Source organism: Linepithema humile, chromosome 8 (genome assembly GCF_040581485.1).
Source record: "Linepithema humile isolate Giens D197 chromosome 8, Lhum_UNIL_v1.0, whole genome shotgun sequence".
NCBI classification, from domain to species: Eukaryota; Metazoa; Arthropoda; class Insecta; order Hymenoptera; family Formicidae; genus Linepithema; species Linepithema humile.
Genome location: NC_090135.1, coordinates 8,347,743 through 8,373,119, shown reverse-complemented (window position 1 = coordinate 8,373,119; position 25,377 = coordinate 8,347,743). Strand labels below are relative to the sequence as shown.

Genomic DNA, 25,377 nt, shown 5'->3' with positions numbered 1-25,377 from the left:
GTTAAAATCTTGTTTTATTCGCGAACCGAGATGGTTGGTTCGTTACTGGAGACAAAAGGCACATTCCCGACCCTCCGCCCTCCAGCCACCGTGCACGAGTGTGCTAATTATAATTCAATTTGCCCGTACGGATTTCGTTACCATCAGTCACGGCGGTCCTCTACTCGTTCTTCCAATCGTGGCGGCGTTTTGTTTCGTTATAACGAGTATCCTTCCTCCCATTTTCCTTTTTCCGTAGCGGCATATCCAATTTCTGTCGGATATTATTAGTATCGACATTTTCTGCTGGATATAATAGACATTGTGCGTTCCGCGGAACGCGTGGGAAGCGAAACGCTCTGAAAAATTCCTTTCCGCTCGCAGATTTTTTTTTTAACTTGGATGTATTATGAAATTTTTTCTAGTATCTGACCGTGATGCCGAAATGCAGCATTAATAACAGCGCGTAACGCAAACGGGCGTAGCGGGAAATTTATTCAACGTGTAAGAAAGTTTCGCCGGCTTTTTCTAAAAAGTAGAAATACAATAATCGTGTCGAATTGATTTTATTACATTCGGTTGGACGTTTTTAATGCTGTATCTGTTTAAAATAGTTCGCTCTCCATTTAAAATAAATTTGTTAATTAAACTTTTATCGAGAAAGACTTTTATTTCTGTTAAATGACATTAATAAAGATGTAAATATTTTCGGTAAATATTTAAAGGTTTATTGAGGGAAAAATTATATTTATAATACTGATAATAATTTAAACTTTGAACTATTTAACGAAATATCTCTGATAATTGTGCTTTTAAGCGCTGTCTTGTTTCAAGACATTTAAATTTAAATGGTCTTTGTTATGAAGCCGTTTCAACGATCTAAATTTATCTAAAATTCTCGCCTTTTCTATCTTTTTCCTTTGCTTTTCTGGCTGAATGTTAATGTAATATGCGATGTCTACCCACGCTAACTTATACATTGTGCTTCAGGATTACCGCGTCGTTGCTTATCTGCGTTCCCCAGCTGCATGTTGGCACGCTACGACGACGGGGATATTTGTCTTCGGAGATGCACATGTTTCGATTTATTGTATCCTACTAGATATTCTGAAAAGTGAATTTCAATCACTAAATCATATTTTTCTTCCAATTTAATCCGAAAACTGAAAGAATTAAATGGTGCATCAAAAGATTTTAATTTTCTGGTTATAATATTTTTAAAGACGTCAAAAGACACTATATAATCTTGTTTTTTAAAGAACGAAATTGAGAAAAAAAATAAAAAATAACTTTATTATTTTATATTGTAACCACACTTCCATCGATTTCAGTTCTATTCTAGATGTACGCAATAAAAGTGGTTATAAAATCGCCAGTCGATAGGACGCGTAAACTCGCGGTTCCGCGTCCGAGTTGATCACGAATATCCGAGAGTCGATCGCGCATGCAAGAGCGCTATCGGATGGCCGCAGGGGGACAAGAGAGACCTGGGCGCGGAGGATCGAAGGAGCCCAGGGAAAGCCGGAGGAAGGCGATTTCGTCGTGTGAGCACCGAAGGGTTCGATAACGAAGATGATTGGGAGCGCGATTGGTGGCGACGGTAACTGCGTTAACGGGGTAATAATAACCAATCTCGAGGCGATTTCCTCCCGACCCGACCAATCAGAAGACGCGCCCCCATTTCCGGAACCGGGACCCCTCTCTCTCTCTCTCTCTCTCTCGTCGTCGGCCCCCGCCCTTGCAACGTAATCGAATTTTTGAGCAGCTCGTTTTCAAATCCCGAGAGCCATTCGCCGCGCCGTCGACATCGCCGTCGTCGGCGTCGCCGCTGCATTTCCGCCGTCGTCTCTTTTGTGCGACACTCGTAAGTTTACTCTCGCTCCCTTCCGGTTGCACTCAGGAACATCCCCCCTCCCCCCCCGTTCGACGGCGTCTTCGTCCCCCTTATAGCGCGGAACGACTACCTGGTGCGTTGAGGCGGAACAACATCGCCGGCGCTCTTTTCCCGCGTTTGCTCGTAATAACGATCTTTTTTACGACAGCGATTTTTCACCGTTTCCCCCTCTTCTCACCCCGCTCTCTCGTACTCCCAGACCGCGCGAGAGACTGCCGGTGCCAAATTTCAATCAAACTTGGCCGAATTTCAGGACATCCGGTACGAGCGACGATACGACACATCATCTTGCCGGTTTCGGGCGATCCTTCTCTCCTTCGTTTCTCTCCCTCTCCCCCTTCCGATATCGCAACCACTTTCGGGCGATTTGTCTCTTCTGGGTACCCATTTTGCGGCCAGTTATGAGCGGCCGCACTCTACTTCTTTCTCCGTGGTTATGTGGCTGGTTACAACATACGGTCTGTCTTTTCTCCTCTTCGGCCATGGCCGATCATAAGTAGTCTTTTTCTACTTTCGATGTCGCGTGCGGTTAGAAACGGTACTAGCATATTAGACGGTTCAATTTTCGAACAAAGCGTAGATACACAGGTGTAAATAGTGTCTAACATTCGTTTCATAATAATATTTACGTATTTCGCAAAACAAATATGATTTGTAGAATTCTTATCATTTTATTGAAGAGCGTGAAATGCGTAAATCTTATTGACAAACAAATAACTTTTTACTAAATGCTCATAATTTATTAATACAATGCTTACATTATTATTGATATAATTAATATAACTAAACAATTTGTTAATGATTTAGTTACCACATTTCTACGTTCTACTGTTGTTGCGCGTTGTGTAGTTTCTGCATTTTGGTATAATTATATTCGACAAAAAGGGAAGCAGAGTAAGTGTAAGTACACCTTCACGCTGCTCGTGAATTTGTCAGCCTCATCGTCGAGTTTTGTCGTTTGCGTACATCTCGTCAGCGAGTTTGCCCGTTACCGCTCAAAGTATACACCGTCTGCCTAGCGTCGTCGCGGCGAGCAAACAGTCGTAACGGCCGTAACAAAATCAGATTTCGCTCTGCGCGCCGGTGTTCCTTTTTCCCTCCCTGCCGTTTATTTCATTCTTTCTTTTCTCGCGAAATGCGTTCGTTTAATTTTTGATGGTCTGACCTTCACATTCGTTTGTTCGCGTTAAGCCGAAAACTTCTAGGAAATTTGTGTCTCGAAAAATCTTAATTACAAGATTATGTAATATTTTTTAGTCAATTGATAGTGGCGCGTTAAAAAAAAAAAAAAAAAATTACTAAAGTTACTAAAGTAATTATCTACGAACCCTTAAAATCGGCTGTGTTCTTGCTGATCCAATCAGATTTTCCAAAGTTAATCGAATGCCACGCCGTTGTTCCCTTTCGACACGTGAAATTCCGCGGCGTCTCGCCAAGTTAGGCGAACGTTGCACGCTCACCAAGTTATGTGGACGTCCTGGTTCGGGTGGGTGGTCTTCCGGATAGTTGTCTGGCGCAAAGATCGCTCTCGATGGTCGGTAAATCGCAGAAGGGACTCGATTGCCTCTAAGAAAAGCGTTTATGGGGCTAAGCTGACTCGTAGAGGGGGCGTGTCCTGGCCCGGAGACAAAGCAGCCAGATGTCCCTGACGGTATCCCGCCATCGCGTCCTTCCGATTATCCTTTACCCTCGTCTCGCTCCTGTCGCTTATATTTTTTACTTTTTACCCGCGCCTCTTGCCCTCACCTCGAACGTCCGGATCGTTAAGATTTCACAGACATTTCTGTTGTCGTCGTAAAAGCGTTGAATCAGGGCTGACCCATTTAGAACTTGCACATTTCGAGTAATATGTGTTGTACCGGATGATACTCGTATAATGAGATGGATTTTCTTGCTTGAAACAGACATTCTGTACATCGTATGGATTTTACGAGACAAATGACAAGCGACTATGTGATAACGCACTACACGAGTTAAACACTAACTTAGAGCTATTTATTGAAAAAAAATTATGGATTGTTTATAACAATCTATAGAATTTCTTAAAATATCCATTTTAATTTGAAAATCTTTATTTTTTTATGCTACAAAAGGAGGAAGATTATTACCCAGAGAAAATGTTAAACTTGTACCGCTTTCATTTATGCTTTGTTACCTTCGTTATACTTAACTGTAGATCAGCAAGTCGCTATTTTTGCAAAGTGGGTACTTCAAAAGAGTTTCAACCTCTTACATAAACGTGCACGAGTCTTTCAAGCGAGCGAGGTTAATTAATAGAACGCGAAGAGAAGAGAGGGAGAAAGGAAAAAGTGGGATGTAGCAATTAATACGTTTCATCTCACCTCTTTCTCTCTCTTTCTTTCTTTGGCTGTTGTTTTTAGGAGATTTGAAAGAGAATCTTTGGTCTAAAACTTGTGCAAACTAACCGGAGAAGTAACTGGATTTTCGGTTAAAAATATAAGTCCATTTTACGTCAAAGCTGTTTAATTTATCTTTTTATCAATGGATTTGCAATATTTTTTCTTATTAAAGCCATTAAAATATTAATAGTGTTTAAATAATATGCTATAGACATGAGGGTAAATAATATATGAAGTAGTATAAAGAGATTTTACGGAAAATTGACTTTCAGCAGATTGAAAATGGAGAACAAAACTCGTTTACGTTAATTTCAAGTAAATTTCCTTTAATGTTTTAAATTTGGAGCCGTAAAAGCAGAGAAAAAGTTTTATATTGAATATTAGAAACCTTTAAAAAGATAATAATCAAATATTTGTTATAAGGAAATTGATTCGGAGTTATAAAGGGTATTGATATATATGAATGGAATAACGAATAGTTTTGGAACGCGCCGATAGAACGGAAACGAAGAGGAGAATATCATTGGATTCTCTAAATGGAAAAGAGCCGTGGCGCATCTCTCCATCCGCAGCAAGTTAGACTATTTTCCCAGCAAGTTCGGTATAAGTTTCTGGATATAAACTCCCTCGTCCTTATTTTGCTCCATTTCCGGACTCTTAATTACTTCGCTAATTCTTAACTGGGAACCTCGGCGTCGTCTCGAAGTCTGAAATAACAACTCTTATCCCCGATTTCAGCTCACCTCGCTTCCTCCTGAATCTCTAAACCCGAGCGATCCTTTTTTCTATCAGTCTCACTCTTCTTCATTTCGCTCATTTAACCATTGAACTAGCCATTGAACTTAACCAGAAATCAATTTCATTCTCTCTAACTCTTTTGAGGTAATTTCTGTCGATTATAATTAAAATAGAGATATTTTTTTACTAATAGTTTTATGTATTGATTTTTACATATTGTCGTTGTGCGCGCGTGAATTTTCGAAATATTGAGTTAATGCAAAAATCTTGTCTGTCGTATTTGTTAAAATTCAAGATGGAAATTATTGATGAAATAAATGGAAAGTATTAATGAAACGTGATATGATTCTCATATATCTATCAAAAGGTTTTTTATATTTTATGAAATATTTGAAAAAAAGATTTTCCACACGAATGAACAGAGGAAAGTATTATACTTGCGATATTACATTGATCTTCACTTTCTAAGTCTGTCATTGTATCCTAGACATTAGTATACCTTACGAAAAGGTCAGTCTCAATTTAGAAAGTATATTTAAGGAACATTTTATTTTATCTCTAGACGAGCGGTTTCTCTCGGTCAACTATTTTGGAAGGAAACAGAGTGACGCGTGTATTCTTTTGCGTCGTTACATACATATATATCCTACGTTGTAAAATATTATTTGATAAACTGTGATCAAATATTATCCGTAGCGATAGAAACTATGTTATCTCCAGATAATGTTATACATGGTCGATATAAACTGCGCGGATGGAAATGGGAGGAAGAGCATGGATCGGCGAGATTTATGACGCTAAATGAAGCATGAAGAAGTTGCGGATCTGATGCGCTGAAAGTTTGATTCGACGGTATTTGCGCCGGCTGATATTGGGCTCATTGAAATTATACAGTTATCGATCACTGTCGCCGTAAGCATAATCTGACAGCGGATCGATTCAGTCTCGTGCTGCCCCATTTCTAAACTGAATACCATTATCGTCGCATTAACGTTAATTTAATGACGATACAGACAGGAGCCGAATTAAATCTTGCCTCCTTTTTCCCATTATTATTCAACGTTAAAAACGTGAAAAACGTTAAAAGATATTTAATCGTTTTCAGAAATAGTGCAATAATGTTTTGGAGAATGTACATTTTATAAATTATCTCCGTTATTCCGCATGTGAATAAAAATTAATTGAATTCTATATTAAAATCATCTTTTCGAAGCTTTGGCTTGAACAGAAATGGAATTTATCAATTATAAATTTAGATATTTATTTATAACGTAAGTTAGTTATCATTTATAAATATATTCTGCTTTCTTACAAAATGTTCTCTTTCGCGGAACGCGCATTCTATTTTCCCGTTCGACATTCGACAAGAATTTTCGAGTGCGCCGCTACGCGCGTCATGAATCGACGATTGGTGCATCGAATATCTCGCTGGAAGATCGTCCGAGAGTGACTTCGTTCGAGATGCGGAAACCCATACGAACGCGTCATAAATTTCGCCATCGGCAGACAGTTCCTCTCGCCCCTTTCTCCCGGCGGCAGCCCTCTCACCCCCTTTTTCCCGGGGGACGCTCGGCCGGCCGTTGTTAAACTTGTGGCCGATAAATCAGACGATCCCGTATAAATTTGTTACCCGCGAAATCGCACGGATACCCGCGCGCGCGCGCGCACAGTACGTCTTTTCTCTCCCTCTGATTCACTCCGGAGAAAACCTCTCGCGCGTATCCAACCCCTTCTTTGTCTTCGGCGCGCGTTTACCGCCGTTTCCGCGCGCATTTTTAGCTATCGCGTAAATAACTACCGCGCCCATAAAACCTGATATACCGCCGCCGATACGAATCTATATATTGTTGTTCGCGATAGATGCACCCTCTCACAGCCAGTCGGCCCCCCCGGCACTTCGCGGATTTATAGAGCGTTTCGACCCGGGGAAGCGAAGTGTGTACAGAGACCGATGCCTCTCTCGCGTGCATCCTATTAAGCGTTATTTCATTGCGAACTCACTCGAGGTAGTGCGATTCGAATAGCAGCCTACAGGTGGACACTCTTTAATCATTCTAAAACAGTCGCAATCAACTCTTTGAAATATCCTTCAGTTTTAATATTTGTATTTGGAGCACATTTTTCATCTGCAGCGAATAATTACGCAGAGTTTTATTAACAAATTTTGAACAGCTCTAGTAGCTAAAATAAGCAATCATAAAATATATTATTTATTACATACATTTTTAAAAGTTTGCTACAAATACCTTACCAAGTCTTGCTAATATTGCACTGTCATGGAAATAAAATAGACTCAGATAACTCACCTGCAACAGAAAAAGAACAAGAATATTAGAAAAAAAAAAAAAACATCTCAACAATTAGGATTATTCTACGTGCAGCAAAATATAAGAAATATAGACAAAATCTGATAATTTAGTTTAATAAAAATTTCGAATAAAATTGATAATTCCTGATTAATTTTGTTGATTTTTCAAGCGGTTCTAGACTGTATTCTTCTGAACGAAAGCGGCGGGGAAGACACAGCTATCACGGCTAAGTAATTTCATCTACCGGCATCGGCGTGGCAGAGGTTAGACGGGGTTCGGGCGTAGGGAATGGGTAATACACGGCGTAACTGTAGAAACAGAGTGGCAGCGCAATGCCGAATGCCGAGCATTGTCCAATCAATGCACATTGAGACGAAGATAGGAGAGGCGGGAGAGGGACCGAAGTGTCCTGTCCTCTTCCATCCTCCTCCTGCCTCCTGCCATCGTCCTCCGTCTCCACGCCCGCATCTCCGCGCAGCTATACCAGCGGTATCATGATGCCCGCAGGCATCGTAGCCTATCTACCACTGATGCTACTCCGGTGATTTAGGCGCCTCGCTAATTACCCCGAAAGACCGTCCTGGATTCACTTAGGCTGGATCTTGGCATTTCTGTCCCTATCGTTGGGATCGATGTAGTGGTTGCTCGACGCATTGACCGATGAAGCTTGTAATCATGCCGTCCCTTCTCCAATTATTCGTTTTTCCGTCGAAGCTTTTCGATGCTTCGTTGACTTGTTTAAGAAACTTTATTCCTTTCGATAATTAAACATAGCTATTACTTCGTGATGAAAGGAGAGCGTATATTAAAGCTTTGTGATTTAGAAATATATTGTACGTATTTGAAAAGAAATGCGGAAGCATTTTTTTATTAATTTTTTTTTTTTTATTTGATCATGAACCGAAGCTACAGAAATCTAATGATTAGTTTAATAATTAAAATACAAAAAGTATAGTTAAATATTTATTAGTTTATTGTGTTTCATTTGTAGATTGAAGTTTATGGATGATTTGAAAAAGTCGAATTTTATTTGCACGTTTGCAACAATTAAAATACGCATCTCGATATCGCGAAAGAGAATTTGATTTAAAATTAAAACTCTTTCGAAAACTGTATCACGTGAGATTTTGATGCGACGGTTTATCCGTTTAGTATATCTTTTTCCACGGGGGATGATTGAAATTCCAGCTCTCGCGAAAATCCGGAAACCCATTTGCCGTCGCCGTGATGTCCGCTGTCCCACGAGGACGGCACGTAGCGTGCTGCTCTAAACGATCTCGCGCATCCGCAACGATAACTCTCTAATTAGAGGCTTGTCCGCTGTTAATTATTCTTGCATGATTAATGGTGACGGATGTCCTGCAGCGTCCTCCGCAAACCTGGGGATGTCGCTAAGCCAGGACTGCGCGGAGACGTCCGCGTCGTCCTGGTCGGTGTGCAGCAACCTTTGGGACGAGCCCGGGTGAGCTGACACTGCTGATGGTAGTAGCGTTTCCTAATCAACGGATCGCACCCCCAGGAACCGGAGTTCTGATAAATGAAAAGAGAATGAAAGCGGGTGGGATCCACGTGCGTGCTTCTTAATTAAATTTCTGCTGACCGAGAGTGGCCTCTTCGAGTAAAACGACGGCAGTTTGGTCGGACATGCTTTGCCAGTGTCAGAAAGCCATTACTTCCATCCGCTCACGAAAGTTATACACTGACGTCGCCATACATTCTCATTAAACAATGTATTTTAGTAAATGTTCCGATGGTTTTCGAGAAAAGGATTTTAAAACAAATATTATTCTTGAAGAAAATTTTTGTAACGATATTAATAATGGCGTTGTTTTTACATAAATTTTTGTTTCTCCATAGATTATATTTTTGCATCTTTATTTCAATAAGAATCTTGATTCTTCAAAATTTAATTTACGTTTATAAACAGGCTGACTGTACACTAGACAGTTAGAAATAACTTTATAAAGATTAAACTGTAAAAGCTGTAAAAACAACCGTTACAACTTAGTTGATCGTTGCTCAGACGCCGGGATGAGAAGTACATGGTTAAAAAATATTTCCAAGTTGCATTACACCGTTTATAGCTGCGAACTAGCCAGCCGAGATACGGTGTTATAAAGTTTATTTAGCCGGCGTGCTGCAGGCTGAAGAGGATCATTTGTGACGGTCTGAAATAACGCAACAACAACAATAACGTCAACGTTGTCGCTTGGCGTTGCGGTCGCGTTTCCACGTTAACGTACTCGGACCACGTAACCGCCGGTCACAGGCAAGCCGGTTATGGACAGTTCCGTAGTTTTGAACCTTCTGCTCCGTATCGATACTTCGATCTCGAAATTGAGACAAGCCACACCTCCTGTACGAAATAGCAGAATAAGAAAATGTTATATCGTCAATATACCGCTCTGGCAGTATTGACGATATAACATTTTCTCATTCCGCTGTGTCTTTATTGTAATATCCTTATTTTAATTTTTGCGTTCTCTTGAGCAGAAACGAATTCAGAGATAGTGTTTAAATTTAAAATATGCAAGATTGGGTTTAAAAAAAAAAACTTGTCATATCATCACTGCATCGTACTTTATGTTTCTCCTCTCGTTCTTCGGTTGATATATCGATATCTTGGAATAGATATTTTTCAGTTATCTATTATTCTACGAATTCTATCAGATATCTTTCTCAATTCTGGTGAAAATTATATCACTTAGAGAAAAGAAAAAGTAATATTACGAAATAAAATTGAATAAACATGTTTGTATCATTTCGTGTTAGTAAAAAATTGAAAGAGGAATCGAATAATTTTAAATAAAATTTTTTGCGAAACAATTTATTTCTACTATTAAATATTTCAACATTTCTATATGCATACATTGCGAAATGGGAAAGTTGTCAAGAATATTTTATATGTTTAGCAAGTTTAGTAAACGGTTAGTAAACCAACATACTGCCAGAGCGATATTGACTCGCTGTGCACTCAGAATTGGCCGCCCTCGTATTATGTTTCGCGAAGAGCCTATTATATTAAGTAGCAGAGGGACGGTACATAACAAACGAAATGTCCTAAAGTTACGAGGATCGCGAGCTGGAGGTAACGTAACACCGCTCCTTTGTATAATTCTACACTACTGAGGTCGTAACTGCCGGCTACGATGTGCTTAGATTATGGAGAATGCACTCGCGTTACGTAGCGGGTCTCGCCGATGTTCCGGTGGCGTTCTCTTCACAAGCGACGCTTCCCCGCGAAAGACTTTGTGTAAAAATCCTCGCGCTTTATGTCGTACCCGGCGTTTACGAAGCGCCGAGTTTTTTCGTGCAAACAATAATAAAATTCTCGGAATATGCAAAATAATTTTTACACAAGCGATGTGTGAAATTGCTAAACAATTCAATTTCCGGCATTTCATCTATTTAATAGACAGATAAAAATTACTTTTAGTTATTGGATTAAACAATTTCGTAATAATTAGAGTTATTTAAGCATCTGGTTCTGAATATATTTGTCGAGTTATTCTTTTAACAAAATTGGTGTTAGATTTCTGAATTTGTAAATTATATTTAAATTTACGAAGAATCGCGTTTCTTCATGCGAATAATAATAGGAAAAATCGCAAAATAATCTCTCTTCATCCCGATCATTCCGGATGCCAAACGTGTCTAATTAATTTCCTGTCGGTGACTTAGTTTTACCGATGCTTTATTTCTCGCGTAAACCCGCTCGATTTTCCACCACTGCGGGTATCGCGCGCATTTTTCCTCTCGATCGGAGACATCCCGCCCCAGCCCGTTAACTTGCTTTTCTTCTTCGTTTACCTGCGCTCTTTTACACGGCACGTGCTGTTTCACAACGCGGTCGCTCGTATTATTCCGAGCGCGGTGCAATTTACGCCGGGAATTAACGGCACGGGGAACTTTCCCTCAGGAACTGTAAAACCACGGATACCTCGCGAATAAAGCAACTTAAAAATTGCAGTGGGTTGCTGGTATAAATTCCGAACTGATATATGGCGGCGCGTTGCGAGAATAATCCGACATCGTTGGTCGATAAATTTATTCTCACGAGATTAGCTGCCAATTTCATGAAGTCGGTTACGGTTCCGAAGCGAAATCGCAAGGTGGTGGTGTTCGATTGGTAGGAAAGTAATTTCGGATTTTAAGCCAGAGAAATAGAATATACGTATAGGTACATATAACCGTCTCTCTTAATTTTATATTACTGATTCCCGGCTTTATTCGCTATCGCAAAATATACGAATGTTCAGTTCTATTTACAGTGGGCAAAAATAAGGACGGGTTCTATGCAAATTGAAATTCTATCTTTATTTGCTTTCGTCTACTAATTAAAACCCGCAATCGTTTCTGCGATGTCAATTTTCAAAGATTAAGGCACACTCGTCTGTCTTTTTTCACACTGGCGATCGCCGCGGGACGATTTATTTCGCCAGTCGGCATGACTCGCAGGACGCGTACAGCGGCGCCTGTTAATAATTCGCAGCGGTTGTTACCCTGCGGGCTTTCCATTCCCCTCGCCGCCCTTCCGCTCTCGCGCCACCCGTGCCACTAGTAACACAAACACACCGCCGTCTAATTCGGTTAGCCGGCCCGCAAAAATTATATCCAATTACGCTCCCGCGGCCCTACCAGACAACCGGTGCAACTTCCATCCCTCGACTGTCGTGTTTACCGCCTCTGTCTCCATGGGTCTTTTTACGTTTCGTCTCGCGCAGCTTCTCGCCGAGCCTCTTGATCACTGCGAGCGATAAAATCAAACGTTCCCTCTCTGTTTTCTCTAACGATAGAATTTCAGTAAGAAGGGCATATAAAACTTGGGATTTGATAATGAGGATTGCTAAATTATGGCATGTCATTAGCGAAAAGTGTCAAAGTACGATAAGTAGAAAAGTCGGGGACTTTGCGAAAACAATAGAAAAGCGAAATGAGATCTGCGAGAAAATCACAGAAAGTCTGCGTTTATTCGCTCAAGCTATTCAAAATCTCCTCGTCCTTTTATCTTTTTTCCTTTCTCTTTCGATGTTAGCATGGATGACCAGTCATTGTCTTCCGCATCGTTGGTCCTCACGATGCTTCTGGTTCGGCAAACGTCGACGACGGTCTGGCATCGCGGGGTTTCGAAACGGCCTCGGCGTAAATACCAGAAATGGGGTTGAAACGCGATAAGACGCGCATTTGCATTCTTAGTAAGGACGATTCTCGTTTGCAGTAACAAGCGGTTCGCAAGCAGCCGGGACTAACTGCCGCAAACTGTTCACATTTTGCGTAATGAGGTTCGACTAATCGATAATTCTCATCGTTTGACTCGGAGAAATCAAGGAGCGCGCGTACTTGCGTCTTCCGGATTTACAAAAAAAAAAACTCTGAAAAAAGAATTAAAAATTGGATGTCTCTTATTCTTATTTTATATCAAGAGTTTTTTCACAATTACTTTGATTGTTCCTCAATTATTATTATCTCTATATGTGTCTAAAAGAAATTAATGTTCCAGAATGAAATGGGCCGCGAAATTATCGCGCATTTCGGAGAATTTCGGGGAACTTTGGCACTCGATCGTTTATACACGCTTGTTACATTTTAAATCATGCTCTCGCGGAAAGCGTATTTTCTCCTCACCGTCGCCCTGTCTTGGCAACGAGCAGTAAATATACTCTGCCCCATCATCCCCCCCCCCCATCGACGAGAGGGGGATGCGTGGCGGTTCGCGGGGTGGTTGAGGGGTGGTGGAGGGGTAGTGGTGCAGATGCGAGAAGAGGTTTCGCTCGCACTTTCCGGCATGTCCTTGAGAGACTACGTGTCCCAGGACTCAATAAACCTCTCCACTTCCTCGCTTTTCAAAGGCGGAAGAGATTTTCCCTCCCGCAGGTGTCTCGACGAGTGGTTGGTAAAGATTCGAATCCGCTTTCTCCTCTTTCTTCTTCACCGCGCGCCCGCCGAGCACCTTCGCATCGGCTTCGTCCTACTTCGCATTCGCTTTTCACCCGGTAGCGCCGGGTAAACATCCGAGGCTACCAATGACGCGGCCGCATCCATTGGAAATTGGCAGATTTAGATGGCAAGGGCGTGCTAAACCCACCAATCTTTAGTCGCGGGCCGCTGTTTGCGCGCGACACACGGATCACACTCGCCGACGATTCCTTCGTACGCGTCGCGCGTAAGATTTTTTCCTGCGAACAAATTGACGAGAGCGATCTTCCTCGTTTTGGTGTTTTGCGTATAATATTGATTTGATAAATGTATTACTTATGAAACATTTATATTTATTACGGACGAGTCGCGCGGCAACGTAGCAATACGTAGTTGCTTGAGCTTGCGAAATCTTATTTTCCTCTCACATCCGCTTAACAATTCCTTGCGTCAGACAATTCGTTCTTGTTTGTCCAAATTATAATTCTACATTTTGCCATTTACAAAAGACGAAATTGGCGACGACCAACGTCGAATAAAAGATACATTGCCGCCGCTCCCGCGCGCCCGCTCTCATGGCGGCGATGTGTAACGTGACGTCCGTGCTTGGCTGAGGGCAGCATAAACTTATATTAAACAATAAAATGCAAATAGAATGCTTTTTATACCGCGAGGCGGCGTCGCTGTAACCTGGATTGTATGCAGTCCAACCTTCGCTGCATTCACTTGCTACATACGGGGTGTCAAAATTCACTCTAAAAATTGTAGAAACATTTTCTGACAAAAATATAATTCATAATAAAATTTTGTTTCTTGATTAAACTCAGATTGATGTTACTGCAGTGCGTGTAAATTTTTTGTAATACTTTCTTGTCGAGAAATTTAATATTGCAATCTGCAAAATTATTGTCGAATGAGTTATTTTTGTTGAAGAACAACTGGCTCCAAGTTTATCAAAGAATTAGTCGCTAAAATATTTTGTAGTTAAATCTTTAACGCAATTTTTATGCCAGATTTAGTTACAAAGACATTTACCTTCATTTAGAAGCTAAAAGACAGAAAAAAAGTGACATTTTTCAAAGGAATTTTCGTTAAAAAGAAATTGGCTCTAAATAGTTCAAAGAGTTGAGTGAGCCAAAGAAACGGTAATAGTTCTGAGTCACCGTATGTGTAGCAGCGTATACAGAGAACCGTCGTACAATTGAGTTTGCTCTGGAAACGCGGTTGGTTAGAGAACTCGCCGAGAGCAACAAGGGTCGGTCTGAGTCGAGCCCGAGAGGACGTAATTAAAAAATCACTCGAAGTGACCAATAAAGGTGGCAACTGGCTGGCTTATCTTCTTCACATGGCTAATCCTATTGCGGCCCGTTCAAGGAAACCCGCCCGTTCTATAGACCATTGTCCACTGGCTATTATTTGTTCCTGTCTTAATTAACGGCGTGCTTTTATCGCATCACTTTTGAAACGCCGTAATATTACACAAGTATTACGGTGTGGCCGCGAATTGCAATTTTTGCTTCCGACATAGTGCAATATGCGCAGGGTATAATTCAAATTTGCATAAAAAAAAAAAAACAATTCCGCGGTTTAACGCGAAATTTTATGATGTATTCGTAATTAATGTTTCACATATTTGTCCGTAAAATGTGATTATATGAAAATAAAATTTAGTTTTATAATTGTTTCACATAAAACAAATGTTTAGCAGCTGAATAATAACAAATAATTAAATGTGAAGATTAAAAGTTGCGCGCGCGACAATTATTGCCACTTTTAGGAATATTAATTTCTAATTTAAGCGTAAGCTTTATTAAGCTTTTCAAGATCTGCTTGCGATAAACATTCGTATTATACAAGCTGAGTAATTAAAGAACTCTAAAGTATTAAATGTAAGCACAGCAATAGAAAGTATTCAAGGACAATTCGTGAAGTAATTAAATTTGGGCGGGGCTAAAATTTGTGTTGGACGCTGATAACTATTATGAACTTTAGCTTTATTTTTCCAGTGAAATATTTCTGTAGCTTGGTCTCGCAGATGCATTCAGCTAGCTCTATTTACTACTCGCGCTCTCTGTTCTTCTTTCGCGTGGCCAGTCAGCAGTATTTTAGAGCACGTCTTTTTACATTGCCACCATCTGGAACATCGCTCCTCCCCCGGCGTTAAAAACGCTGGTACTGCGCAATTACCTCGGAAGTTCCCGCGGACAACGCGAGCTTCTCCGGACGATAAATAAAATGTAAATGATTTCAGCGGCGAATAAATTCCAGCGGCGCGCCGGCGGAGAGGGCGGAAGTCGAGAGGAAGAAAGACGATCGTGGCTAGGGTGCGAGGGGAGGGGAGGGGGGGAGGATTCGGTAAAGTACGTCGTTATAAATGCACTTGGTGCACGCGAGACGAATTGTTCGTTCATTTCAGCCAACTTTAACTCGCATTCCTTCTTCATTCGGTATGGGTTTTCCGAAACATTTTTCCCGCATTAATGCTCGACTACTGTATCGAAGTTAGATCTGACTATTATGCAAATATTTTCTGCGAGATGTTACAAAAAGTACCTACGCTATTCTCTCTTAGTTCATCACTCCTCTTTTTTAATATACAATAATTTCGTTTTCTTAACTGCTACAAAATAAAAATCTTACCAGTAATATAAAATATTACGTTGCTTGTTAGCCAAAATAATACTATAAACTATATTATTCAAGTTTACGTATTGATAGTTAATTGTATGAATATTTTATAAATAAGAGATAAAATGAGTCGTTTTGCTACAAATCGCGCCTTGATAATCTTTGTTCGTAACTTGTATAAATCACAGTTTTGTTGAAAAGAAATCGCACGAGAAATTACTTTATCAGACAGATCGGTACAAGAAAAGTGTATGAAAAAAGAGTAAATAATAGATACCTATCCTCTCTCTGTAAGGGATAAGATCCATTGGAATAATGTTTCCATGCGAAAGGCAGGAAGAAGCTGCGGTAACGGAGACGCGCACGTGTCGTCGACAGTCCTATCACGTTATCGTCACGTGTCGCACGAATCGAATGTTTTCTTCCCCGGAAAGGCGCCGTCTTTCACGAATGCGTTTTGTATCGCGGATGTCTATAAAATGAAGAAACCTCGTCTGGTTACGCGACGATCCGGCGGCCTGTCCAATCCTTTATGCGATCCATATTTCCAAGGATATCCGCGGAATACGAAGTCGAACATAGCCATAGCACTGGCCTATTTATGGCTTAGACCGCACTTCGTACCTTGTTATGCGACATGGAATTCGCTGGGCATCGTTCGTGTTTCCAACGAATAAAAAGGTGTAGCGGATAGATAGATGTTTCCAGAAATAAGAAGTTCCGTAATTTGCTTGGTAAATATATATGCTTAATGTTCCTTCAGATATTATGCATTCATGCATATTTAATGCGATTCTATTCTATTCTTTCATGCATAGTTTGGATTCGAAATAAAAGAAACCTTTATTTAACCCACAAATGGCGAAGGTGAGACACCCTAGACAGATTTTATGATCAATGGTTTTCTTGTTTTATAATATTATTTATTTGTGTGAAAATTTGTGAATTAGTATAAAATATAATAGTTACAGATTAATAAAAAACATGTTTAAATCTATATTTCCGGTAAAAAAGAAAAAAAACCTGTGGGATGATTGAGACACCTTACCTGTGTAAAATCTCAGCCGTTCGAGGGTTAAATATTTATCTAGAAGAACAGTTTTAGAAAGCAATTTTCAAGCACAATATTCTAAAAACAAGATTGTGTTTCAAATGTTACATATTTTAACTAATTCTTTATTTAAAATCTTCATCTTATAGTCTATATTTTTATTCGCATTCTTTGTTTGATTGAATAATTTCTGAAGAGGCAAAATATCAATAAAAGAGATATTTGACACTTTCTTTGATATCTTAAAGGGAAAGGGAAGGCCGGTCGGATAATACGGCCGAAATTGCTAGTCGTCCGAGGATGGCATCTCAGAATGCTGACAGGGGCAGAAGATGCGGGACGTCGCAAGTATTCGCTAATGTAGCTCGTAGTTCTCGCGGGATAGGAGTTTGCTATGGCCTCCTGTGACACTCAGAATGCGCGGTCCTTACCCAAATCTATGCGGACGCTTATGCAGCGGGTGACTCGTCGCGCACATTCGAGAATCCGAAAATTGCATTCCTGGCACTCGCCTAGCAAACGACACTCCTTACCATTCTCCCACGCTCCTACTTTACAACTCCACCTTTCACTCTCTCTTTCTCTCTCTCTCTTTCTCTCTTTCTCTCTCTCTCTCTCTCTCTCTTTTGTCACAATTAATATCTGCGTATTCTATATATATGTATATATAATCTAATTATATATAGAGAGAATATATATCTCTCCGTTCTTCATGAATGACGCAATGAAGGACATGCGACAAGACCAACTTTCGAAATTAGGTTGCATCGTCGAAGCACGGGCCGCGCCAGTGCTTCGTTTTCGAATCTCTGCTGCGGCTTAGAAATTCAGCCCATCTGTGAAACGAATTTAAGCTACGGAATGAAGCGAAGCTCTACAGGCGAACGTTATCTCTCTTTGGCTCTCTCTCTCTCTCTCTCTCTCTCTCTCTCTCTCTCTCTCTCTCTCTCTGTCTCTCTCTCTCTCTCTCTCTCTCTCTCTCTCTATTTTCTCGCAGTGCATCATGCGTCTCGTCATCTGTGTCGTTGTATATATGCGTACATGGAAAGATTTAACGAGATTATTGCAGAGATTCAACATGTTAGATGTAAATGTAGTCTTTACGACTTGGCAGATAGCTTGACAAAGCGCATATAGAGATAAATTGTTAATGTAACGCGTACCAGCATGAAGATGAAATATGAAAGTTCTAAACAATTAACAAATTAATTCGAAATTAGTGAAAAAGCGAAGAAATTTATTATTTGCTTGTAATCTTTTTTGGATAATTTCAGATTTGATATAAAAGATTATTAATCTGCTTTTAACACAATATTTTATCACAGTTATTTTAGACGAGAACATTGATCGATTTATATACAGTCTTACATCAAAATTTTTTTCTGGCAAATGTTTCACAGTTGAGAGAAAATCTCTTCCCTGCATATTTGACAAAACTGTCACAAACAGCGGAACTGGACAGGCTATTGCCAATTTTACCGGAGAAACGCGTCTCTTCTGTAAATTGAAAGCCAAAGAAAAGCTGGACCGGCATGTCGATACCGAAGCGCAAGTAGAACATGAACGAATGGATAATAATGCGAAGGAATGAAAAACGAACGAATGAAAATTTTCCGTCGGAAACGTCGCGATTGCCGGAAAGCGGATTACAAAGACGAACGCCGTGTCGCCGCTCGCGAAAATCCCGATTTCTCGTATCGCGCGATTGAGAGCGCAAGGAAATACATAAATAAGTTTTCAGACAAGCGGAAGTCTGCGAAAGATATTTATTTCTGCGTATTTAGCTAGTTCGGAAAGAAAATTTGAATAGGCGGGACAAAGAAAATTTTACAAAGGACGTTTATCATTAAGTTTTACTTATTCCTGGAGAGAAAATTAATTAATTAAGAGTATTTAATGTTTTACTAAAACCGAAGTAGTTGAATGAAATAAATAGAAACCAGAATAAAGAATTTTAATTATAACTTATATATAGTTTACGTTCCCAAATAAATATTGAATTATTTATTTTTATCATTCAATTAGCGATAAAGGCGAGTTTTCCAAGAGTAAAAAGTTTTAAGTTCTAAAAAACTCGAAAAATTTTTTCGAGAACGGACTGCTTAAAGTATTCTCTTACATGCATGCCCTGTCATGTTAGGAAAGTCGATTGTACAACAAGAAATTCTTTAGCACGTGAGGCGACGTCACTCGACATGACGGTACGAACGGCGACGTGACGTAAGGACAAACGAAAACATTGCGACGTGTCGTGATGTCTCGGTGCGTGTGCAGCGTGGGTGCAAGACGCCGCTTCTCGACGGGCCGGATTGCAAAATGGCAACCCGCGGGATTATTGTACGTACAAGAGATTTACCGTCCGTGGCCCTTTCGCTGAGCCAAAGGGCGACCGAGGTCGCTATGGCAACAGACAGGCGGAAGCCAGCACCTACCCCTTCTATTTCCCCAGATGCAAGCCGTCGGCTCCGCCGTCTCTCGCTCTCTTTGCGTCAAGTGATTCTGTTGCACCGTCCTACAGCCTCCATCTCGCCGCTCTTTCCTTTTTTTTCTCTCTCTCTTTCTCCTCGTACTTTTTCTCTGTGTTTCTTCGCCATCGTTGTGCGTCGTTTCTTTTCGCTCGCCCTTCAGATTCTCAAACGTCGTCGTCGCGAACCGCTGCGCTCGATGATCCCGTCTGTTGTGGCTCTTTCGGCGACGGAATTTCCGATGAACAAAAGGACAAACGACATTCGCGTGCGATATCGTCACCGATCTACCGTGACTGCTTTGGCCGCTATGTTGGAAGGCATGCATAGTTGTGCACATGAAGATGTGAAAACATATCTTTGTGTCACGCGGAAAGAAGAGGCAATTTTTTGTGACGTATCGATCGGGCTTCATCGCTTACGCACCTTCTAGGCAGAAAATTTTATAGACGGTTTGCGTGATAGCGTCGAAACTCAAATGTTGCCAATCTCATAAATATTTGTTTTTTAAACATATAAATAATAGGGCAATTATAGTAATCGCAAATATTTTTTTGCAATATAAAATTAAGCGTTATAATTTATTGCAGTTTTCATCTGAATGAGATAAGTAATTTTTTTCAAAGCACTCTTGTGTGTTGAGCGCGTAACTTTTGTTCGAGATAAACAGAAATTCAGGACAAATGAGAAGAAGAAAAAAAATATGTCTTTTATTTCAACAATGCGCATTTTATGGAGGCGCATGCGAGATCAAAATAGTCGCGAGTATGACGTTTGAGAAGACAATGTAGAAGAGTAATTAGTTTATTTTCAAGGATCGGAGAGATTGTCGAAGGACGGAAAAACGAAGAAACAGAAAAACAGACGTCTTTCTCTACTCGATCTTGTTGGCAATAAAAACCTTCATCTTCTGTTCGAACGTTTATGCGAATTTGTAAAAAGAATAATAACGAAAATTAAAATAGAACTCGACATTAATTTTCGGTTGCATAAGTATATGCAAATACAGAATTAATTTGTACTTATTGACCAGATTTTTAGCTATAGTAAATACTGCAATCGCAGATTTACAGTATTATCCAATACATATTATTCATTAAATGAATATGATATTATCAGTATTATATATAATTGCATATAATTTATTAGTCATTTATTATAAGCATATTTAACATGTACCCGCAGTTAATTAATACTTATAATGCGCTAATATCGATCATCTTTACTTAATAAAGTGAAATAAATAGCATATGCATGCATCTATTATACGAAGATAGATTTAAAACTGCTTTTTTAAATTTATTTAATTCTATTCAGCTATGCATGTGACTTTTTAGAATTGAAAAAGATATAATATAAAAAGAGAAAAAAAATTGAAAAAAAATTGGGAAATAAAATATTTTAAAATTTTAACATAATTCCCACAATCATAAAGATATCAGTAAAAATATAATATTATTGAACATGTGTACAAATTACGTAAATGGGATGGCTTTAAGTGAGACGAAACCGTGAAAAGCATCTTTCGAAAGAGAAAGAGAAAGAGAGAGAGAGAGAGAGAGAGAGAGAGAGAGAGAGAGAGAGAGAGAAAGAGAGAGAGAGAGAGAGAGAGAGAGATGGTTTTAGCTGTTTAGAATTTCTTGATGGACTGTAATCAAATATTTGTAATAATCAGTAAGCAAGACGCGTGACGAATATTTAGGACGGTATCAACAGGTGGGCATCCGCTGCTTTTTTTCTCTTTGCTTCTTTCTCAGTCTTGGTGTATCCGGTGTTCGGTTAGCACGCGCGAATCGTTTAATTTGTAAATAACTTTTTGCTGGTCGGTTAATATTTCCAAGAGCGCTTGCATGAAAAAGACTTGCGTGTTGTCTATGAACTATCTCTGATTTTGATAAATTTGTGTACCTTTTGCTAATTAATTGAGTAACAAGTTTTTTTATCTTTTGTGTCATTTTGGATTGATTTTTAGTCGCTAAATATGACGAACCGTGCGATATTCGATAACAAAAGAATTTATTAATCTTTTTCCTTGAATCTATTTTATACTTTTTCAATTATTATTAAAAGTTACATGATGCAAATTGGAATTATTATTGAGTACAAATATAATTGTGTGCATATAATGTTTGCTATAATATTGTGTCTAATATTCATAATTAATTATAATATGTTTTAATCATATAGAAAATTAATTAATTATTGAAGTACTTTCGAAGAAATAAAAAGTTTTCCCTTTAATGCAGATTAGAAAATCAGGTCAAAAATATATATTGCAGACCAAGAGTTGAAATTTATTCCTGGTATATAATATATTTCAAATTATATTCTATCTTGCAGGCTTAAAATATAATGGCATTGTTAAAGCCATTTCCATCGCGATGTGATGGAGTCAAATTATAATAGTTGGCAGTTCACATTAACATAGAACAAACTAAAGTTAAAGGCTTTTATGAGAGGAAGAACCGAAAAAGCGATGCTAGAAAACGCCAAGTCAGGATCGCGCGCGCTATCGAGTTATTTCAGCGTTGTGAGATAAGCGTTATCCCCCACGGTCATGAATATTAACGAATTCCGGCGCGGTAGGATGGACAAGACTTGAAAGGGATGGACTGGACTGTGGTGTGTGCGTGACAATCCGGGAATGAAATTAATTTTCCACCTCCGCGACGAGCCACTATGATGCCTCATCCAACATAAATTATCCATCGAGAGGCGAGCGCAAAAGGCAATATCAAGCATTCCTTCGATAACAAAAGACTAAGTAAAAAATATTTTAAAAATTAGAACTTGATTTTGTAGGGAAATAAATGTTCTCAGGCAAAATCGAGATTAACTCTTTAATAATGTTTATTTAACTCAATGATATATGACAATTATAACAAAATTTGAAATTTATATAAAATATAAGAGAATGTAGTTTTTCCTTATTGCTGAAATTTTTATGTGCATTAAGTTTTCACAGTTTTATAATGAAATTAAATTCTATTCTAATCAAATCAAATTTTGCTTTCATTTTTAGAAATATGTAGAAAATTAATGTATATTAATTATAAGCTTTTTAATAAGAGATTGTAAAGTGTGAAAAAGGGAAAAAGCTATTATAATATAATATGTATGGCTTTTTAAATTTCTTATATTTACATAGTATTTAGTATTTTTTTTCAACATTTTTTTTCTCCCTTTCAAGCTTTTACGTTAATAAATCTCTTACGTTAACAGATCTCTCCAAAATAAAATACAGAGACACTGTATTTTTGTCTTTATGGAGATTAAAAATTACGCTCAAACGAGAGTGACCCAAGAAGTTCACGGACAAATCAGACAGAGCGGACTAGATTTCTCCTCGTTCTGGCTTGTTCTCGTCCTTCCATCGTGCGGAGAACAATAATTCCGTCACTAATTGAGTTACGTCGCGGCCTAAATGCTCGATGAATATTCATATCTTACTCTTGTAGTACCTCGCGTTTCTCGTTGGCGCCGCCATGGAAAGAAAAAGTTGTCGCGAATTAAAAGCTCAATGAAATTAGAAAATTGCGTTTGCCCATCATTTGGCAGGAATATTGCGAATTTTCACTATTTCCGCTCTTCGTCTGCGTGATCGTGACTCTTTTCTGCTTAAAAAATTACACTTATTTTAAAAGATTTAAATTATAGCACTATAATTTTGAAGCAATAAAGTTATAAAAAATATGCGGATTTTTCGCAATAGAGAAAAATTCTTTGCTGCAATTATTTGTAAAACATTTAAGAAACAATGATTTATAACTAGTCGATCGTTTGCAGACGAGAGATAATTTGAAAAAGGTTTGTTGGTACAACGCGGCAATTTCATAAAATAAAAATACGAGTGTTCTTACGTATATCACGATCTTACAATGTCCACATATAACAACTCGCCATCGTATCATTAGCGGCGAACGCGTCTGCAGCTGCGGATATCGTTATCGCGTCGACCACACCGAGCGAGCTATTGAGCAGATTTTTCCTCGCGTTTTTCTCGCTCGACTTAAACGTCTCTCCTGGTCGCAGCCCGCGGCGGCTGGGCGGGCTGACTTAGGGAGATTGCGATTTGCATAATGCAATTCAACGGGATCCCGTTTCAAGGAAAAGTCAAGAAGAACAGGGCAATTACAATGAGACTCCATGGGACGCGGTGGCTTTCACGGCCTTGCTACCGGCCACCTAGACGATGTCGGCTTTATAAATATTCAGCCGGTCATTAAGGCGGCGGAGATAGAGAGAAGTGAAGAGATAGAAACAGGGAGAAATAGCGAGAAAGAGAGATGGAGAGACAGAGGGAGAAGATCGGGTGTGGAAAGAGGAAAGAATAAAAAAGAATCTGTATAAAAGTCATCCGACTTGACGCGTTCTTGTGCGCGCTCGTAATTTGATTTGATATAACGCTGCAATGGCGGTGAACGTGTGGCCAGTAGCGACGCTTTTAATGCAGCGCGCAGCTTGTATCCGGAATTATTATGCGGTTAAGTTGATCCCGCGGAAACATTTCAATTCACGCTACGGCGGAAGTCCTGCGAGAGCAGTTTTACGAGCGCAAAATGAGAAGCTATTGTCCTGCCGGAGAATTGAAGGAGAATATTGCGGACGTAAAAACGCGGTTGGAAATATCTTAGAACGACACCGTATTGTTACTTAATTAAATTTGCCGTCCACTTTTAATGGTTGAATGCGTATCAATTTTTCACCTTTCAATCCAAATATTTAAGATTAATCTTGTCTCTCTCTACATCACTAAATCCTTTATTAACACAAATTGCTGTTAAAGCCATGTGGGATAATTAATCATTTTTATTCAGCGTTTAAAGAATACAATATGAACGAGACTCTTTCCTCTTCTTTCTCCGGTTCAAACGAAACAAAAGGAGATTGTTTGGCGGCACGGTGTTGCGCGCGAGCGCGTAAAAAGGAATCTGACGGGAAAAGCGACTCGAGTCGGAAGAGCGGCGAGGGTTTGTAGCGAGTTTCGCATGTTTCTCGCCTCGACGGCGGAGCTGATTGTCTTCATCCCGGCGGGAGGGAAGCGGATTAAAGCGGTTAGTTAAAGAGTAGTTACCATATAGCCGGCACGACAAAGCGGGTAGATGAAACTTTCGAGGTGGCGAACGCGGCGCGAACGCGGGGGAGGGTAACGGGCGGAGAAAAGGAGGCATTTTCTAGACTCCCGGCTATACGGCGTTGAATGCGTGGTGGAATGCGTGGAGTGCGCTTGCTCTTATCCCCGTGTGCTAAGGTCTGTAACTGGCTTCCGAGCTACCGAGCTGCCGGTAGCCGACCCGTGCCGGGTATATCGCAGTCGGCTGCAATAGCAGAAACTGTCGGGCTAAGTAACTGCCGGTACTTACTGTAACTTGGCGCGCAATGAGACCGCCTACATAAATACACCTAATACACTGGCGTCCTCTTCCCCGGGTCGCGCCCTTATCCCACCTCGCGGTAAATTTTCCAGCTGGAAATGTAGCCTTTCGACGTGATACGAGGGTTATTTTCCCAGATATATACGATAACTACTTTCAGTTGTGTGCACAGTAATGCCGGGGCGCACTAATGTTATTGTAATTAATACCTCCAGACGTTTTTCCAGCGCATTCTCTTTTATGTAATTCAATGATCCTCGCGTTAATAATTATATATGTAATGGGAAGATCGTTGAATTAAATGTGATAAACTTGTTAGACTGATTAAAAATTTTTTATTCGTGTATAATATTCTTTTAAACGATTTTAAATTGCCGACGAGAAATCCTTATCTTTCGGTAATTTATTTGACATATTTTCGTAAATCAGACGTGTGTAGTATTTTATCTGCCAATTTGGAGGATAAGCGATATTTTCACGAATTTCGAAATTTATCAGTTGAAATTATCTTGAAGTTACTTCTTTATTATACCAGAGTCTTCAATTTCCGCTGAAACTTCCAATAATCGATGAATCTACTCCATAAATTTGGATATCTCCACGGCTTTCCGTCCAACTTTTACTTCATCGAATCCTCCTGAGCTACAAACAAGGAACTTCAC

At 39.7% G+C, this 25,377-nt stretch overlaps 1 protein-coding gene across 10 annotated transcripts in view; it reads left to right on the top strand.

Annotated features, from left to right (window-relative positions):
• Rbp6 (RNA-binding protein 6) overlaps nt 1–25,377 on the top strand; it is a 581,361-nt gene that overhangs the window by 314,818 nt on the left and 241,166 nt on the right. The window lies entirely within an intron of this gene.